At 40.8% G+C, this 17,935-nt stretch overlaps 1 protein-coding gene across 2 annotated transcripts in view; it reads right to left on the bottom strand.

The window, feature by feature from the left end:
- FOXJ3 (forkhead box J3) overlaps positions 1 to 12,314 on the bottom strand; it is a 69,973-nt gene extending 57,659 nt beyond the window's left edge. The window contains exon 1 of one of the 2 annotated variants that reach the window (XM_075189901.1): positions 12,226 to 12,314. The gene's annotated coding sequence lies outside the window, so the exon portion shown is untranslated. The other variant, XM_075189902.1, reaches the window with a different exon arrangement.
- Positions 12,315 to 17,935: the final 5,621 nt, after the last annotated feature.

Raw genomic sequence — 17,935 nt, 5'->3', positions numbered from 1 at the left:
TTAAAGCGTATATTGTGTCTCTGTTTCCGGTGGACACAAGTCTACAGCGGTGCAAAGACCTGCTGGTCAGGAGATTGTCCTCTGAAGTGGACTGTGACATGCCACCAGCTCCACCTTCATTTTCATCACTGTTTGTGCAGTTCCAAAAAAGAGGAACTGCCATTTCTAGTACAACCTTCTTTCTTTCTCTATTTAAAAAAAAAAACAAAAAAACTGTCATTTCTATTACTACGTTAATTGTTTGTGCAGTCACAAAAAAGCGGAACTGCGCCCTTAACTGCTATGTTGGTTTTAGACGTCCATCCGGTGTCCGCCATCTGTTCCCTGGAATTCAGACCAGTTGAGTTTTTTTTTTTTTGATTATATTGTGGGGACCACTCCGTCCTCTACGCAGTCCAGGTACAATTTTTGGTGTAATTAAGACCAGTTGATGGTTTTCTTATTATATTGTGGTGACCACTCCTCTACGCAGTCCAGGTACAATTTTGGGTGTAATTAAGACCAGTTGATGGTTTTATTATATTGTGGTGACCACTCCTACGCAGTCCAGGTACATTTTTTGGTGGGATTCAGACCATTTGAGGGTTTTTAAATTATATTGTGGTGACCACTCCTCTACGCAGTCCAGGTACAATTTTTGGTGTAATTAAAAGACCAGTTGATGGTTTTCTTATTATATTGTGGTGACCACTCCTCTACGCAGTCCAGAAAGATACCTCGTTGCACCGTTTTGGACTAATAACAATATTGTGAGGTGTTCAGAATACACTGTAAATTAGTGGAAATGATTGTTATTGAATGTTACTGAGGTTAATAATAGCGTAGGAGTGAAAATAAGCCCAAAAACTTGATTTTTAAACTTTTTATGCTTTTTCAAAAAAAATCCGAATCCAAAACCTTAAATCCGAACCAAAACCTTTCGGCAGATGTTTTGCGAAACAAATCCGAACCCAAAACACGAGACACCAAAAGTCGCCGGTGCACATCCCTAGATAGAACAATGAAAACTTATTAGGGAATTACAACTGCTTGAAGGACTTTATACCCCAAGTATATATCTTGGTTAGCTAAGAAGTCTAATTTCCAACGTTTAAGAAATGTGTGTGCCCTAGTCCAAGTAACAACCCTGCAGATCTCCTCAATGGACATTCAGACTACTATAGTGCAATGTGCTTCAGGACCAATAGAAGGAACATTGTTGGATGGCTTGATGGATCTCACAAATGGCTTGCCCAATGAAACTAGCTACTGTCGAGTTTGACCCTTTACTTGTTCCTTTAAACCGAAGAGGTTTATGGTCTTTCTGCCAATCTTTAGTCGCCTTCAGATAAGCCATAAAACTTCTGACATTGAGGCAGAGAAACTTTCATGTTCTGTTTCTGGTCTGCAGAACCAAATCCTGTGATCTGTGGAAGCTTAAGACAAAATTTAGGATCTAGTCTCAGAATTGCCCGGTCATCCAGGGTCAATAACTATGGTTATTGGAAGACTAGGACTTGAGCCGAGGTGTTCAGTAGAAGGAGAAACATGTTCAAAGATTTCTCTGCAGAGAAATGAAAGAGGGAGAGGGTCAATCAAGTTCAGGTTCCATAGAAAGACCCCGTTTTTTTTACAGAAGGTACAAACCAGCATGTCTTTCATTAATAACTCTTCTACTAGTCTCTTGAGAGGAAATACATAAAGCCATCAAGTGCACTTTCAAAAAAAATTACAAAATCCGAGTCCTAGATCTTGGCTAAACTGAAAAAAAAATCAAGAATATTAGGACAAATGACTGAGCCCTGTTCTTTGCTATAACTAAAAATCTATTCCAGCATTTAAGATAGAGTTTGAATCATTTTCTAATCTTTAGCAACACATTGGCGAGCCTGGCCAAGAAGTCTTTCTGTCTCAGGATCATTCTTTCAAGATGTCGGACACTACGTGGTAGGTTCTTCAATTCTTGGAGCAGTACTATCCCCTGCGATATTCGTTCTGGGATTTCCAGCAACACCCTCAGATTTCCCAGGTTGCCATTTTCTGGCAAAAACATGAACTATGATCTTTTTCGGCTAATATAAGGGCAATTAGCATAACCTTTGTTTTCAGCCGACAGAATTAATTGCAGAGGGGGATATGCATAAGCCAAACTGAAGTTCCACTTTTGACTTTGAGCATGAGAACCTCCTTGGTGTTCAATGAAAATAATTAACTTCTTGTGCTCCTTTGGGGCAAATAGTTTGATTTTTGGAACATACTGTTAGAGAGTTACCACTTGAAAGACATTCTGAACATTGTCCATTCCCCTGTTCCAACGTGTCTCTGCCGAGACAGTCTGCCACTAGATTCAGCTTCTCTTCCAGATGCACCACTGCAATTGATAAAGTGATTTTTCTGCCCAAAGACTTTGCTTGCAAGGGTTGATAAGAGGACGCTGTTTGCCCCTGTCTCTTCAAGTAGGCCACCATCATTGTTGGGGAGGATACTAACCTGCTAAAAGCATATAATGGTACTTCCTTCTCAGGACTTTCTAGACCACTAGTAGTTATCTATAACTATGGGAATACTTCTAAACTTTTCTGTAAGCAAACTTCTCTTGAATGCACTTCCGCTCTAGTTAGACTTGCATCTATGTTGGCCATCATGTGGTTCCAGATGACCACCAATTCAGACGACTCCTTGAAAAGATCAGCTTAAGGTCTACAGAGTCGCTTTCCTTTTTTGAGGAAAAGAGAATCAGTCGTAGAAGGGACTTCATTTTACCATGCTGTCATAAACAAGTCCCAAATTTGACATGATCTGTCTGACTCTCGCTCTCACTTTCTATGAAAAACAAATTCTCTATTATTGAGTGAACTGTGCTTTCTGGAATGCTGGTTGTCTGGTTTACACGATTGCAGCAAGATACCTAAATATACAACTTTCTCCTAAGAAGGGGTCAAATTGACTTCAGTAACTACAGACTGCATTGCTGTTTGGGCAGACAGATATTTATACATAAGTAGCCAGAACCCTTGAGGCTGTATAATAATTTTGAGTGTGTACTCCTCCCTGATGATCTTAAGAATCAACTGGTTGGTTGTAATCTTTTCGCAGTTCAGAAGAATATTGGACAGTCTTCCTCGTATTGCCCTCACTGTTGGTTAGATTTCTGGTCTACTTCATTGTTGTGGTTGAACCAAAAATCTATGTTTCTGTCTCCATTCTGATAAGGACCTTGACCTTTTGGGGGGGGGAGGGGGGGGGGATTTAAATGGTTTTCTTTCGAACAGACATTTCCTTCTTTTTATCAGTTGCCTTTTCAAAAATGTTGTCACCCTTTGGTGATGCTTCTCCTGGCCATGTCTTTAGCCAGATCGCTCCTCTTGCTGTATTTGAAAAGTGCTCACCTAGAAACCATGTGAGCGGAGTAAAGGTCCACTGCCTTCCTGAGCAAAGGTGGGGAACCAAGCACCATGTATTTGCTATCCAGGTGTCACATTGCTTAAATTACTTCTCTGCTATTCCAGCCAAACCTGTGCTCAAAAAGCAATGCTGAGCATGAATTAGGTTGTAGTAGCCCCTTGTATCCTCTTCTAGGCTAATTCTGCTTGCTGGACTATGGGATATTTGAAGGAACTGAAGTCATCAATCAGAAGGATTGACATTTTTTTTGGAGACTTTTTCATCTGAAGATAAACTTTTCTCCTTTTCTACTTCCTCCGCTGAGTCAGAGGCCTGATTTTAGCTACCGGACTCCTCTCCTGCTTTTAATGAGTCACTGAAGGCATGGATTTATTCAAATATAGGAAGGTACTATATATCTCCTTCGTCATCAAGCTTACAATCTCTTCCATTGCTGCTGTACTCCACTGTACTGCAACCTGGTCAGTACAAGTATGACGAAGACAATACAGTGATTTATTAATTTTTTACCCGCAATCTCACAGGGATGGCCGAGATTTGGCATCCTCATGTTTTGCGCTCAACCACTTCTACCCGGACTGAAGGTTTTTGTGAAGCAGACATGAAGGCCACAAGCTCCTACCCTCTTCCATGGAAGACAGGTACCGAATAACAGTTCCACTATTTATGAAGCCATAAAAACAAAAAAAAAAAAAAACACCATCTCCACCAGAAGGACTCTTCTGCCCCTAGACCAGGTATAGATATATGGTGAAGAGGGGCTTTTTAACCTCTTCTGTTTCTGGCCCCTGATAGGCAAGCAGGGACAACCGCCTGATGGTGCCGTCAGAGAAGTGATGTGGAAATATTATCCAAACCCTCCACACCGATCTACTTTCACCATAGGTGATCCTCAGCCGCCACTCCTGACATTTGCCCGATACTCACCCCCAGGCTCTCCCTACTCTCGATGTACGTGGAAAATGTGTGGATGTTCGGCGGCACATTGGGCAGAAGTGAATTCCCCCTCCATATAGTCAGCCCGCTAGCTGCACATTATCCAGGCTTGGAAGAATGTATAAAGTAGAAAAGAGACCAGGGGGTAAATGTATCAAGCTGAGAGTTTTCCAGCGGGTTTGAAAAGTAGAGATGTTGCCTATAGCAACCAATCAGATTCTAGCTATCATTTTATAGAATGTACTAAATAAATGATAGCTGGAATCTGATTGGTTTTTCAAACCCGCCGGAAAACTCTCAGCTTGATACATTTACCCCCAGGGGTGAGTATTGGGCAAATGGCTGGGGATCCAGAAAAGGTAGATATAGTTGGTGGGAAGAGTGTTAACTGGAAACTTGATAACTTTAATTTTTATTTATTTTTGTTAAGATTACTTTACAAAACAGAAAAAAAAAGTGGATGTCCGTATAAAAATCGGCCAAAAAAGAGCCTAGAAAGGTTTTGGGTCAGTTTTTTTTTAAAGCACTTTTGATGTACGCAAAAAACCTTTCAATTCTAAATGTTAAGGCAGTTTCCTGATAGGTGCCCAAGTAGTCCCAAGATGCACTGCAGTTTTGTCCTTCGTTAAAAATTAAAATATATTTTCAGTAAAATGCACATATCTCCACTTAATTTCTCCCACAGGTCTATATTTGTAATTAAAATTGTCATTAAAAGTCACTTATTACCTTTAATAAGCTATACATGTGCCTTTTCAGATTTTCAACCAATGAGAGGCAATGGGCGTCCATTGAAATTTCAAAAACTGCATTTCTATTTAGAAGTTCACAGCGTTCTATTTTGGAATTCGTAACATTAACAACACCTATATTCAAGTGTAGAGGATTATTTTCCCTTCAGCACAGACATTCATGTTTATCTGCATAGTCTCAATTGTTAACAGCTGTGATACGGCTTCCTTGGCAGAGGTAAAATTAAATATCATCCAACACAACAGGGCTCCAATAGAGCAGTGTCCCTAGTGGTCAATTTCTGCATTGCATTACCAAGCCCACAGACAAACATTCTTGTTTTTAACTGCGGTACTTTTAAATAAATAACGCTTCAGTATAATGTCATGCTAGTTCCTACACATATACAGAAACGAGACAAGGAATCCTTTCCAACTCTTCATAAAATCTATTTACAGAATGCTCGCTGTTGTCCAACACAGGTCAATTCACAGTTAGATACAGTGCTTACAGAATAAAACGTAATTAAATTAGTTTTGTTCGGCACAAAGAACTGAGAAACTACAAAGCCAAGCTTGTTGGGGAGACGTAAGTAAATGGCATATAAGAAAAATAAAAATAAATTTAGCCAACCATTAATAAAGGGGATTGTTAGATTCAGATGACATTACTTTATTGGCTTGTACCTTCCCTCCCAGAACTTTTACTAAATACATTCATTTACTTTTCTGCACTTTACTTCTATGAGGGAGATTCAATTAGCCACGAGAACCCATAGGAAACCGCACACAATGAGTCGCTGTGGGATGTTTCTGTCAATAATCGTCACTCATCTTTATTCGCACCTGTTTCCTGCACAATAACTATGATATTTCTGTGCAGGAACCTCACGGCTAATTGAATCTACCCCTATGTCTTTATATAAGCAGACCCCTAGTTGTTTATTGGAATCTGACAAACCTCCGACAAGCTTACCACATTGGATACGATCGTATCTAGAGAGCAACTTTATATCGCCTCACAGGGATATGACAATCAATAAGTCCTCATAATCTATTGTGTGTCTTTTAACGTTATCACAACGCACAAAAAGGAGTCTGAAAATGGACCCCATTGGTTTAAATTACCCCATACCCACTGGCAATGTTTTTTCGCGTTTGGGAGTGTTGCAGTTTGCCAAATGTTGCCAGTGACATTCAGTGCATTTAACGTAAGTTAAACGCACGGAGGTCCATTGAGTGATCTTTATGGATCTCCGAAACGCAAGCAAAACCCAAGTTCACAACCACATATCAGACGCGGTTACATTTGACATGCAATTTCCCTGGTGTTGAACTATTCTGATTAAATAAATACTGTAGATGTCTAAAATGCACAAAAGGAAGTTATAAAAGATAATGACATGTATTTCACAAAAGTTGCAGAAAGGTATCTACAACTAAAGATGTCCGAAGGTGAAAGACCCCTTTAAAATATACTGCTTTAATATTAACGCTTTGCTTTTATTTTTTTTACCATCATAATCCTAACAATTTCTCGAATATAACCAGTCCTCCTCCATACGATTTATTTGTATTTTTTCTTACTTGGATTGGATGGTGTAACGCAGGGGTAGGCAACCTGCGGCTCTCCAGGTGTTGTGAAACTACAAGTCCCAGAATGCTTTGCCAGTAGATAACTAGCAGATAGGTGGCAAGGCATGCTGGGATTTGTAGTTTCACAACACCTGGAGAGCCGCAGGTTGCCTACCCCTGGTGTAACGGAAAGAGGCATCAGTAAAAAAGTTAAAGTCGCCTGGGGCCCCTCCATGAGTATCAGGGAATGCAGCATAGGGATATATACTGCATATAAAAGGGATATCTATATCACAGTTGCACTGCTGGAAACTATTGTCTGAGAGGAAGACTTGCAGCTACCAGGAAGGAGGAGAGAGGTATAACCAGAGCAGGTACCCGGCATAGGGAAAAGCACAATCTGTGCCAACCCACAGGTTCTTGCAACACTGTGTCCGCCAAAAGTGGGGCGACGTGTGGGTGTAACAACCGGCAAAACCAGCAGTAGAGACAAGGACAATAGTCAATATGTGACTGCTGAAACTAATATTACTGCATTCGTGTTATATATTGAGTTATACAAGTTTTGATTATTAAAGTACCCGAGAAGTCATAGTCCAGCGAGCAAAGGAAAGCGGTCCGTAGTTGCAGACAGTGCTCCCTCAACAGGGTAGACGGGGAGATACATTCCTTGTCCTGGGTACTATGACAGATGGGTACGGGTGACCCTTCTGGGCTCTGGCCCACAGATAAAGAGGTGGTGATTTGGCTGAAGATTCTGTCCCTTGGGTAAAACTACAGCAGAGCCCAAGTTAAAGGGATCCTCACTAAACCTCATTTTAAGCGGGGCTTGAAAGACCCTTGTTTCTGACAGACTGAACCTTATGGATCCAGGCACTGGGGATAAAGGGCCTTTCTCATTGGTGGGAGGCCTAAAGGCCACGTTCATGGGGACGTGGTGGATTTCCTGCTGGTACCTATAACTAGAGAAATAAAGGACATTGGGGGGTTCTATTAGAAGATTATCGGAAATGGTGCAGTAACAATCAACAAAAAGGTGTAGGTCGCCTATAAAAACTGTCTCTAAACCAAATCTTGCTTTTAAGTACATTTTTTATTTTTGTGACCTTCCTTATGCTGGCAGCGTTTCCAATCTCACCGATGGGTGGAAGGAGACAGACTCCATAGCACATTAGTTGACTAAAAGAAACAAAAAAAATTCCTAGCCAATCTGATCATTTAAACGCATTTGTTACTCATGATAGTCAAAACAAACATTATAAATACGCACATTTTCCGACAAGCATATGCTTCACATCAAAGTCCGACAAGTGTTAACGCTCGGTACAATATGATGGAGTTCTACGGGAGTACTTATTAAGCACTTGGTGCTCTATGCTGCAGGGAGGCTTTGAGAACATTCTGAACGCTCTGCAAGGAAAACGTATAAGCTTTGTCTATGTTTTTAACAGGTGTTTTTTAATTCCTATGAGTACAAGCCCATAAAGACACCGTGGGGTTCAATGGAGGATGACGCGTCCATCAAACGTGTTACCCAAGATCGATATAGTTGAAGTAATTGCAGTGACATGTCCTACAGTGATTTGGTCTGTCAAGTGGATCACCATAATAAAGGTGGTCTGCAATCTGCTGCCGGTCAGTTCTTCTCTTGAAATATTCATTATAGCAACGAAGCATTAAACTAACTTTATTACTTGATGTGTTTAACACTCCTGACCTGCAGCTCCTGCCAACTGTAGGGGGATAAGCAGGGCATAGTGTGAGCCATTTGTCTAAGGGCAAGCCCCTCAGTCAAGTCTCTAATCCAACATCATCTGCTCAAACCAAATGACATCAGCAACATGAAACAGCAGATCGATGGTACGTAGAAGGGTTTCAGGATAGGAAAGTGCTATATACACACTCTACTATATATAAAATGGTTAAAGATAAGATAGGAGCATAATGTGCATAAAAGACACTTAGGGGTATATTTACTAAACTGCAGGTTTTAAAATGTGGAGATGTTGCCTGTAGCAACCAATCAGATTCTAGTTATCATTTATTTAGTACATTCTGCAAAATGACAGCTAGAATCTGATTGGTTGCTGTAGGCAACATCTCCACTTTTTCAAACACCCAGTTTAGTAAATATACCCCTTAGGGTATATTGTCTGCATTAATCACAGACTAAACCTCCTCAATCATAGCAATAACAAGTTGTTAAAGAAAACAAACAAACTGCAATTCCCTAAAATAAATAAATAAATAAATAAATAAAATAAATAAAGAGAAGAATCATACAAATACAAAATAAAAATGGTTAGATATTTTCTAATTCTTTAAATAACAAAGTTCAATTAAAATATAATCATTTTATACAACCTATTAAAAACTAGTATATTGATGACAGTTTCCTCCATGCAATATTAGCTTAAACGCTCAGAAAAGTCAAGATTTACTCAGAATTTTAACTCATTAGGGATCACTTACTAACCTTATATTTAGGTGCAAATGTAGCAATAAATCATAGGAAATGAAAGCAGGTGTCTGACCATTTGCTGACTATACAAATAAAAGCCAATTGTTGTCTGGTTGCTGCTGTAGCTCAGTGCAAACTTTGCCCCAAAATGCAATGTAAAGCTAGGTACACACTACAGGATTTTCCACCAACTTTTTATGCCGATCGATTTTACATGCGATCGATGTTCCGATCGCTCGGTCCATGGACTGCATACACACTAGCCTTGTTTAGGACGATAAAGGGAAGAGCGGACGTCCCTTTAGCGACTTTTACAGCCATGTTGTCGTGAGCAATGACTGTAATTTCGTACTCACTGTTGTGGATCGGTGGGAAGTTTATACACACTACACAGCGGAAACGAGATTGAAAGGAAAATATTAAACGGTACGACCAACCGAATGAGGCGACAATCGTCCATTTGGGCAGACTTTCGACCATCGCGTCACTGCACACACTGGCCCGACATTTGAACGAGCGGTCGTATGTCGGCTGATTGAGCCGATTATAGGACGAAAACCGTGTAGTGTGTACCCAGCTTAAGTAAAGGAGGCCAATTGTTTTTAGACAACTACATGTAAGGTGTAAACTCAATACAACAATTTGTCCTCTACATTAAAAAAAAAATCAATTGTCTAAAACAGAAAGTCAATGTCATGCTCATTTTAGAAGGGATTTTTTATTCTGTGTAAAATCAGACTCACAATTACTGTAAAAATAACCCCTTCAAGTGACACAAACTTAACACTTCTCACTATGATTCATAACAGATATTAGAGATACGATGAAGATGATGAAATTGACTCACTCGTCTAATAGAGTTGTAACATCAGATGTAGAAAATGGAAACTAAAAAGTTTGGTAAGCTACAGCAGAATTCTCCAAAATCACAAGGAAAAGTTCCTTCTGTAGAAGAGGACTGAATGTCAAAGCTTATTCCAACCAGAAGAAAAACACTAAGGGCTAGATTAACTAAGCTGCGGGTTTGAAAAAGTGGTGATGTTGCCTATAGCAACCAGATTCCAGCTGTCATTTTGTAGAAGGTACTAAATAAATGACAGCTAGAATCTGATTGGTTGTTATAGGCAACATCCCCACTTTTTCAAACCCGCAGCTTAGTAAATCTAGCCCTAAATATGTATACTGCCATCATCCCTGATTGAGCATGTAGAAACAAGTTATTTGTGTAACTTGTGTAAATTTAATCTGTAGATATCTGGTTCAGAGCTTACTATAGAGCTTTGCCAGAAAAACAAACAAATATTAAAACGCAATGGATCTTAACAATGAAAATATTATATTTAAAAAAAAAAAAAGTCTATGATGTGATTTTAGGCTTCTAACCAGATGTTAAATAAAAGAAAAATCTTGACACACCTGTCTCCAATACAGAGTGGATGCCCCAATTTTGTGGCCTGAACCAATATTCAACTTGTCAGTTCACTAGGAACTAGTGACACCACCGAATTGCCACATCGATGATACTAATTGCTAGTGAATAGATCGGCTGCACCAGTAACAAAAACAGTTGCCCCCACTGAGTAGCCAATGGGTATACTTTAAATAATGCAAATATAAAAAGACTCAAATAACGAACCAAGAAGAGAACAGAAAAGGCCAATAGTCATGTAATACAGGGAGGGAAAGACAAGGCAATAATCATATTACTCAGCGTCAACTTAATGTTTTAACATTAACAGAATGAATATAATTATGCAATTACACATTTAAAGAATGCTGAAGGCTGTAGAGGTATAATGACATTCCTACTCCTTGCGAAAGAGTTAAACTGTATATTACAGAGTGCTTGACAAGACAGGAATCCCTTTTAACTCATGGCAATAGTTTCTATATACATTCAAAAAAGATCAAAAGGCAACAAAAGCTATTTTCATATAGCAGCAGGCACAACGCAGCAAAACAGTACCCATCTAGCCTCAGGCTGGTAAGCTGGATGCCAACTCTAGCTGTCTTTATTTTGACACATATCTACAAGTTACCCGCCACTTTGTTTTACCTAAAGGATCAAAACAAACATTTGAGGCCAAAAAAGACAACAGGGTCCTAAGAGTGAACTTGACCCATTGGTGTCTGCAGTGTGTTGTAATTACAGCACAAGTCTGAGTTGTTACCACAAGGCTATAATCAAAACACTGCAAAATGTACTTTTTTCACTGCAAATTACTAGACACAAACCAGATGAACGGTAACTAACGTGTGCAGGGCTATATACGAGGGCAGGTAGAGGGGAATGGTATAATACTTAAGGGGGGGGGGGGGGGGGGTGAAATATTGGGAGTTACCTAGAATAAAGAAAAAATGTATCTGGCTGCAAAATTACTAGACACAAACCAGATGAACGGTAACTAACGTGTGCAGGGCTATGTGAGAGGGCAAGTAGAGGGGAATGGTTTAATACTTAAAGGGGGGGGGTGAAATATTGGGAGTTACCTAGAATAAAGAAAAAAAAATGTATCTGGCTGCATCCGCTTTTATTATCCATCTTATTTACTTCACCACAGTCCTTTAGGCCAGCTGGTGTGGAAATGAATCAGTGTCATTTTTATATATAGGTAAAAGGACTATAATCACCTTGGGTGACAGACTCATTAAGATTGTTGGGGATTCCCTAAGACTCCAATAAATAACATGGGGCCTGGGCAATAAGTGGTTAATAAGAGGACTTGTCCTAATTTTGGGGACTGTCAGTGTCATCAGGGCTGTGTAAAGTTGGGGACAGTTAGACCCTGGGGGGGAGACAACTATGTGTGACTGTCTGTGTAGGTCTATAGGAGCCAGTGGGCCGCCTACAGTGACCTGACTGTGATATATATATATAAATATATTATAATATACACTAAGTGGGGGGCGTCCCCTACCAGCCAGAGGTCTACACACAGGGCCCCACTGTAGGAGCCAGTGCTCGGCCCCAGCGAGGCGCTATATCCCCAGATCTAGTGATCACAGCCGCCCCCCCCTGAGCTGCAGCTTACTAGGCTTCCTGCTGACACCCGGCCGGCCCGGGAATCACCCCTCTCCTCTCTCCAGCTGCTGGGCCCCCCGGACCCCGGGGACTATGGCACATAGACGGCTGCTGACCTGATCTGCTGCTCCGTGCGGTCCCGACGTGTCGGCCAGGAGAGGAAGAAATGCAAGGGAGCGGAGAAACTACAACTCCCGACATCCTTTGCGCGAATGTGACGGTGAGGAGAATAAAAAAAACATTCAAAAGCGTGAAATCTTTAATGACAACGGCACAGACAGAACGCTTATGAATGCTGCAGTGTGATCCTTAGGTCTGTCTCTGTGAATAAAAATCATTCAAAAGCGTGAAATCTTTAATGACAACGACACAGACATAACGCTTATGAATGCTGCAGTGTGATCCTTAGCTCTGTCTGGGGGGGGAGAAGTTATTAAGGATGTGCTGGTCTACTTTACATATTAATCTGCGGGGGAGAGGTGCCACTTCCTCCCTCAGTCATATTTTGGTGTAGAAATACATTTAAAACATGAGTCACTTGTTCTAAAGATGATAGCCCAGTGATGGGCAAACTACGGCCCGCGGGGCCAGATCCGGCCCACTTAGAGGTTCTGTCCGGCCCGCCAATATTTTTTTTAATAAAATTTCATTAAAATATGCATAAAATTATTAAAATAATAATTCTTTGTTTTTATATTTAAATTAAAAAAAAATAGATACGAGGAACTTATTGAAATGCAGTCACAGCTTCATTCATCACATTAATTTTATAAAAAATTTGTATTATATACTTTCGATATTTGAGTTTTTTTAATAAATTATATTGGCCCGCCTAAAGTTTTTCTTTTTTTATTTGGCCCGCTCCTGAAAACGTTTGCCCATCACTGTCAGTAGCGCACACAGGGGGGGGTTTCTGGGTCTCCAGAACCCCCCCCCTCCGCTAACTAAGTATACAGCACCGCCGCGGACGCTTCTTTGACAGCACCGCGGCTGCTTTATAGGACAGCGCTGCCGAAACGGATCTGCTGCAGCCCTCGCTTGTTTTTTGGGGGTCAGGGGGGAACCCCCCCCCTGACAATCCTGCGTGCGCCCCTGACTGTGATAGCCTAACAATTTATTTATTTTTAGGTAGTTATTCGGCTTTCCTTGTGCCTTATGGAACATAAGCCAGAGTTAACTTACCATTGAGTGGTTTAAAAATAAACAATGGGTTTCCTGGTTTGCAGGATTGTCACCTTCTCTGGGAGAAATGTTTGCTTCTGTTTGTTTGTTTTTAAAATACAATTCTCACTGACCTAACAATTGACAGCACTAGTGCAGTACAATGTACTGCATCATGTATGTACATTTAAACTGGCACTATTATCTAAATTGTGTATAATTTAGATTAATAATTTATAGTAATGGCTAACATAAATTGTTATCTAGTTTCTATAATAAAATAAATGTATGTTGGTGAGTTGTAGTTGCATGGATGTAGTTTTTGTCAGTCTCAATGACTTGTCAGTTTTGTGCTGTAAAATATTGGGCAGCCATATTGTCACTAATTAGCGTCTATATCTCAGCGCAAGAGATGCCAATGGGTGGGAATTGACTGATATGCAAGGCTCTTGTAGAGACACAGTGGACATGTAATGAATAATTAAGGGATAACACAAATAAGGGGGACCATAGAGTAATAGAGAATATGGGGTGGCTCATGTAATTCATTGTTATCATCAAGGTTTATAGTCTATAACAGGTTAATTGACTGCTGGAAAAATTAACTCTAGAGTGTTTGTATTTATGTGGTAATGATTTTAGATTGTAAGCTCCAATGGGGCAGGGACTGGTGTGAATGATTACATATTATCTGTACAGCGCTTGATAATATGTTGGTGCTATTTAAATAATAATAATATTGTAAATATCTCAGAACCACCACCTGTAACGTATTCTTACAGTGTCAAGTGTTCTACACTATAGCATTCTTGCACTGGTGCAATTTTTTTCCACCAATTCTCACACACTTGCATCTGAATGGTAGAGAGAGAGCTTTATATAAATATAACATTGGAAGGGTAGAGGGGGACTAATCTCCACACAACAGTGGCATTTGAAATAATCTTTCACCCATTCAAACTAAACAAAAGTTTATGGGTACACTGGTACACAATGGATTATTATAATTGCTTGCGAGCTGTTGCTTATGATGACTATTTCTGGTGGTGCTCACTGCTAACCTGATTCTCTAGCTCCATGGGCATCTGACACTAAACCCCAGTAGCTGTATGTATGATGGATTTCGAAGGAGACCTTTTTACCTATCAGGATATAGGTCTCGAAGAAACAAAGTCCGGGGGGTCATAGGCAAACCGTGGGGGGGGGGGGGGGGTCCTAGTGCCTAGAAAACCCCCTCCAAGCCTGGAGCACTGTATAATTGAGGTGGCTGGACCCTGCTTCCGCTTCACACAGCTCTGCTTGAAAAGGGAGAGCTGTGTGCATCTAACAGTAGTGCACGCAGCATTGCCCATGTATATTATGGGGATGGGAAGAGTTTGAGAGCAGCCAAGCACTGTCTAAAATTATAGCCACGTCCCCATGGATGCTGGTCAAGCCCACTGGCGGCGTGGGGTGGAAACCCCCCTCTGCAAATCCTGCATTTGCCTCTGAGGGTATATTTACTAAACTGCGGGTTTGAAAAAGTGGAGATGTTGCTTATAGCACCCAATGAGATTCTAGCTGTCATTTTGTTGAATGTACTAAATTAATGATAACTAGAATCTGATTGGTTGCTATTGGCAACATCTCCACTTTTTCAAACCCGCAGCTTAGTAAATATACCCCCGGCTTGAGAATAACAGGGACCTAACACTAGATCAGGTTTACACAGGCAGGGGCAGGGCCGGTCCCATAGTGGGCTACCTTGGGCTGGGTCACAGGACTACCTGCATTTTTTTGGCTTTAAAATGTTCCTAATAGGCTGCTGCGCTGAGTCACACCCCCTGGGCTAAATTTGCCAGCCTCTGTACAGAGGATACAATATCCACCTTAACTTCAAGCTAAAACAGATGATAAAACATAAGAAAGATGAGAGGCTTTCGCCATCATACAATGATATAACAGCAAACTGTACTGTTCATATTTCTTATCACTGGTACTTTCTGTAGAGCTAAGTCAGAAGGAAGAGCTGTTACAACATCCCATTGGTGCTAATGTCAGGGTTGTTGGAACATGACAACACAGGAGCTGCAATGGACAGCTAATATTAAAAGTTATTTACCAAAAAGGAATCAAGCAAACAAGAGATAGCTGCTATACCGAGAACAGAAAGACATATATAATAATGTTTAATGATAACACTATTTAGTAAGATGAGCTAAACTGAGTGAAGATCTTCAATAACAGGTGAAGCACATCATACATTAAATAATTTAAACTGATCAACAAAGCCACCAAGAGTGTGGCCTACTGTAGATAAGCATGGTGGCACAGTGGTTAGCATTGCCCTCTCACTTGGGTCATGGGTTCCATTCCGACCAGGGCACTATCTGTGTGGAGTTTGTATATTCTCTGCATGTTCATGTGAGTTGCATAAGTGGGTACCCAATTTTATTCCAATCAGGTATCTATGCTGCTTTAGCGCTCCCAATAGGAGAGTGACAAGGCAGGTGACTGAGAACATGGACATTAGTTACTGGAGAGCTGTTTTTGCTGGAACCATGTTATCCATGTATTGTGAAACATAGCTAATTAGTTTACTCAACTGCCTTAATTGTAGCAAATAGTCATTTATTAATTTCTTGCAAACAATGTAAGCATGTGACTTTTATTGTATCCTGTGTTCTTTGTAGTTGTAGTTAACAGTTCATTAATATTTATTAAACCCAGCTGACATGATGTGTTCCTGGCATCACAGTGGTTCCTCTATTTTTAAATTCAGTGCCCATGTGTTCAGGAGCTTGGGAAGGTGAAGGACTCCAACAAAATGTTGTCTGATGTGTCTCACCTTCTAATGAAATTACCGGATATTGCGTGTTCTGCTGTGTTCTTCTCTATGCTGGCCAATGATGTTATGAGGGGCTTTTTAACGGTCTATTTTCTAAATATACTGTACATATGAATGTATAACCCAAGAGTTCTCAGCTGTCACTATCTGCCTCTGGTTGCATTTCTGCATCTCCTCCCTAGATGTGGCTGTGCCTTCCCCTGACCCCGCCTACAAAGGGTTAAGTATTCATCGTTGGATCCGGATCGTGCTCACCTGTCTCTGGCCTTTAAAAGACTACCTCTCCCAGCAGTCATCTGGCTTTGCTGCTGCTGGTTCCTCAGTGTATCCCCTGTGTTCTGATCCTGACTTCCTGTTATTGACTCCTGCTTGTCCCTCTGTTTTGCACCTCATCTTATGACCCAAACCCCTGCTTCGTTTTGACTTTATTCCTGCTTTCTTCCTGGTATCGTTGTGGACTTTCTGACCCCTGGCTTGTCTGACCCTCCTTTTGTCTGATTCTCCCGTGAGTCCTCCAGTGCTTCATGCCTCTTGGTTAACATCCGTGCTACCTGTGCCTGCAAACTACAATTACTACCTGGTAAGTCAGTCTCTTTGTGCCTGCACTTCACCTGTGATATCTGCAATCCACTGTTTAACCTGGAAAACCAGAGTCTCCACCTCCTCAGCTTTTCCTAGCAATCCAAACACTAAATATCTGCAATCCACTGTTTAACCGGGAAAACCAGAGTCTCCACCTCCTCAGCTTTTCCTAGCAATCCAAACACTAAATATCTGCAATCCACTGTTTAACCGGGAAAACCAGAGTCTCCAGCTTCTCTGTTTTATCTGGCAAACCAGACTTCCAGTATCTACAGTCCATAGTATAACTCGGAAAACCAGAGTCTGCAGATTCCCAGCCTAACTAGCTTACTCTGTCTAACCCGTACCTGCAGTTTACCTGTTGGGCCAGGTATCCAGTACTTCCGTCCCTTGGCTATCTGAGTATCCAGGGATCCTGTTTTCACTGTTTCTATGGACTTGAGTTATTTGCCTTATCATTTACTGCATCTCAATTTGATCTGAATGTTGGAAAATAACCACTATTCCATTTCACATTTCTCTCCGTGATGTTCATTCTAGGAATGCTGACATCAGCCACTCATAGAGCATTCTTCACAAGGTAAACCATGGATTGTATTATACAATGTGAACTCCATCCTGAAGCTTCTAATGAAGCGATGTGTTGCCACACATCTGGATGGCAAACTGTTTTGGCCAAGCTGAAGTTACTAGCGCAATGCAAATTCAATGTTTGCAGGGGATATGTTTGCACTGGTGAATGTGTCATGGAGGAAAACCGCCAGTCAGAGTCACCCACATGCTGGCTGCTGGACGATTCTTACTAAATCGGAGCAGTAGAAACATACACAGTAAGGCTTGCTATGTGAAGTGATCTATAATGCATCTTGATGGTTCTTAGCTGAACTCCAATGGTAAGAGTCAGTGTCCATCATTAGAGAACACTAAACAGTGAGAACTGCTCAAAAAGGAAAAACTTTAACAGACTTCAGTTGGAGTACAGGCTGAAAGATGTTGCAACACCTAGGCTGTTTCACTATTGTATGTTATCTACAAGAAGATCTGTGAATCATTATCTTATTATCTTTTGGGTGTGGGATGATTGTTAAACTATTGGGCTATGCATTGCTACCCATTAGTAGAAATATTTCCAAATACTTTTGCTATGGGACGGATTGTTTACAGTGCACTCAAGTGAATGTTATTCTTTTTGTGGGATAGGCATTTCTTTATTTCAGCAGTACATTGGAATCATTATCCCTTGTTTCATTGGCATT

This window comes from Mixophyes fleayi, chromosome 11, assembly GCF_038048845.1.
Source record: "Mixophyes fleayi isolate aMixFle1 chromosome 11, aMixFle1.hap1, whole genome shotgun sequence".
Taxonomy (NCBI): domain Eukaryota; kingdom Metazoa; phylum Chordata; class Amphibia; order Anura; family Limnodynastidae; genus Mixophyes; species Mixophyes fleayi.
The sequence above is the reverse complement of the archived record's forward strand: the minus strand, read 5'-3'. Positions and strand labels throughout refer to the sequence as shown.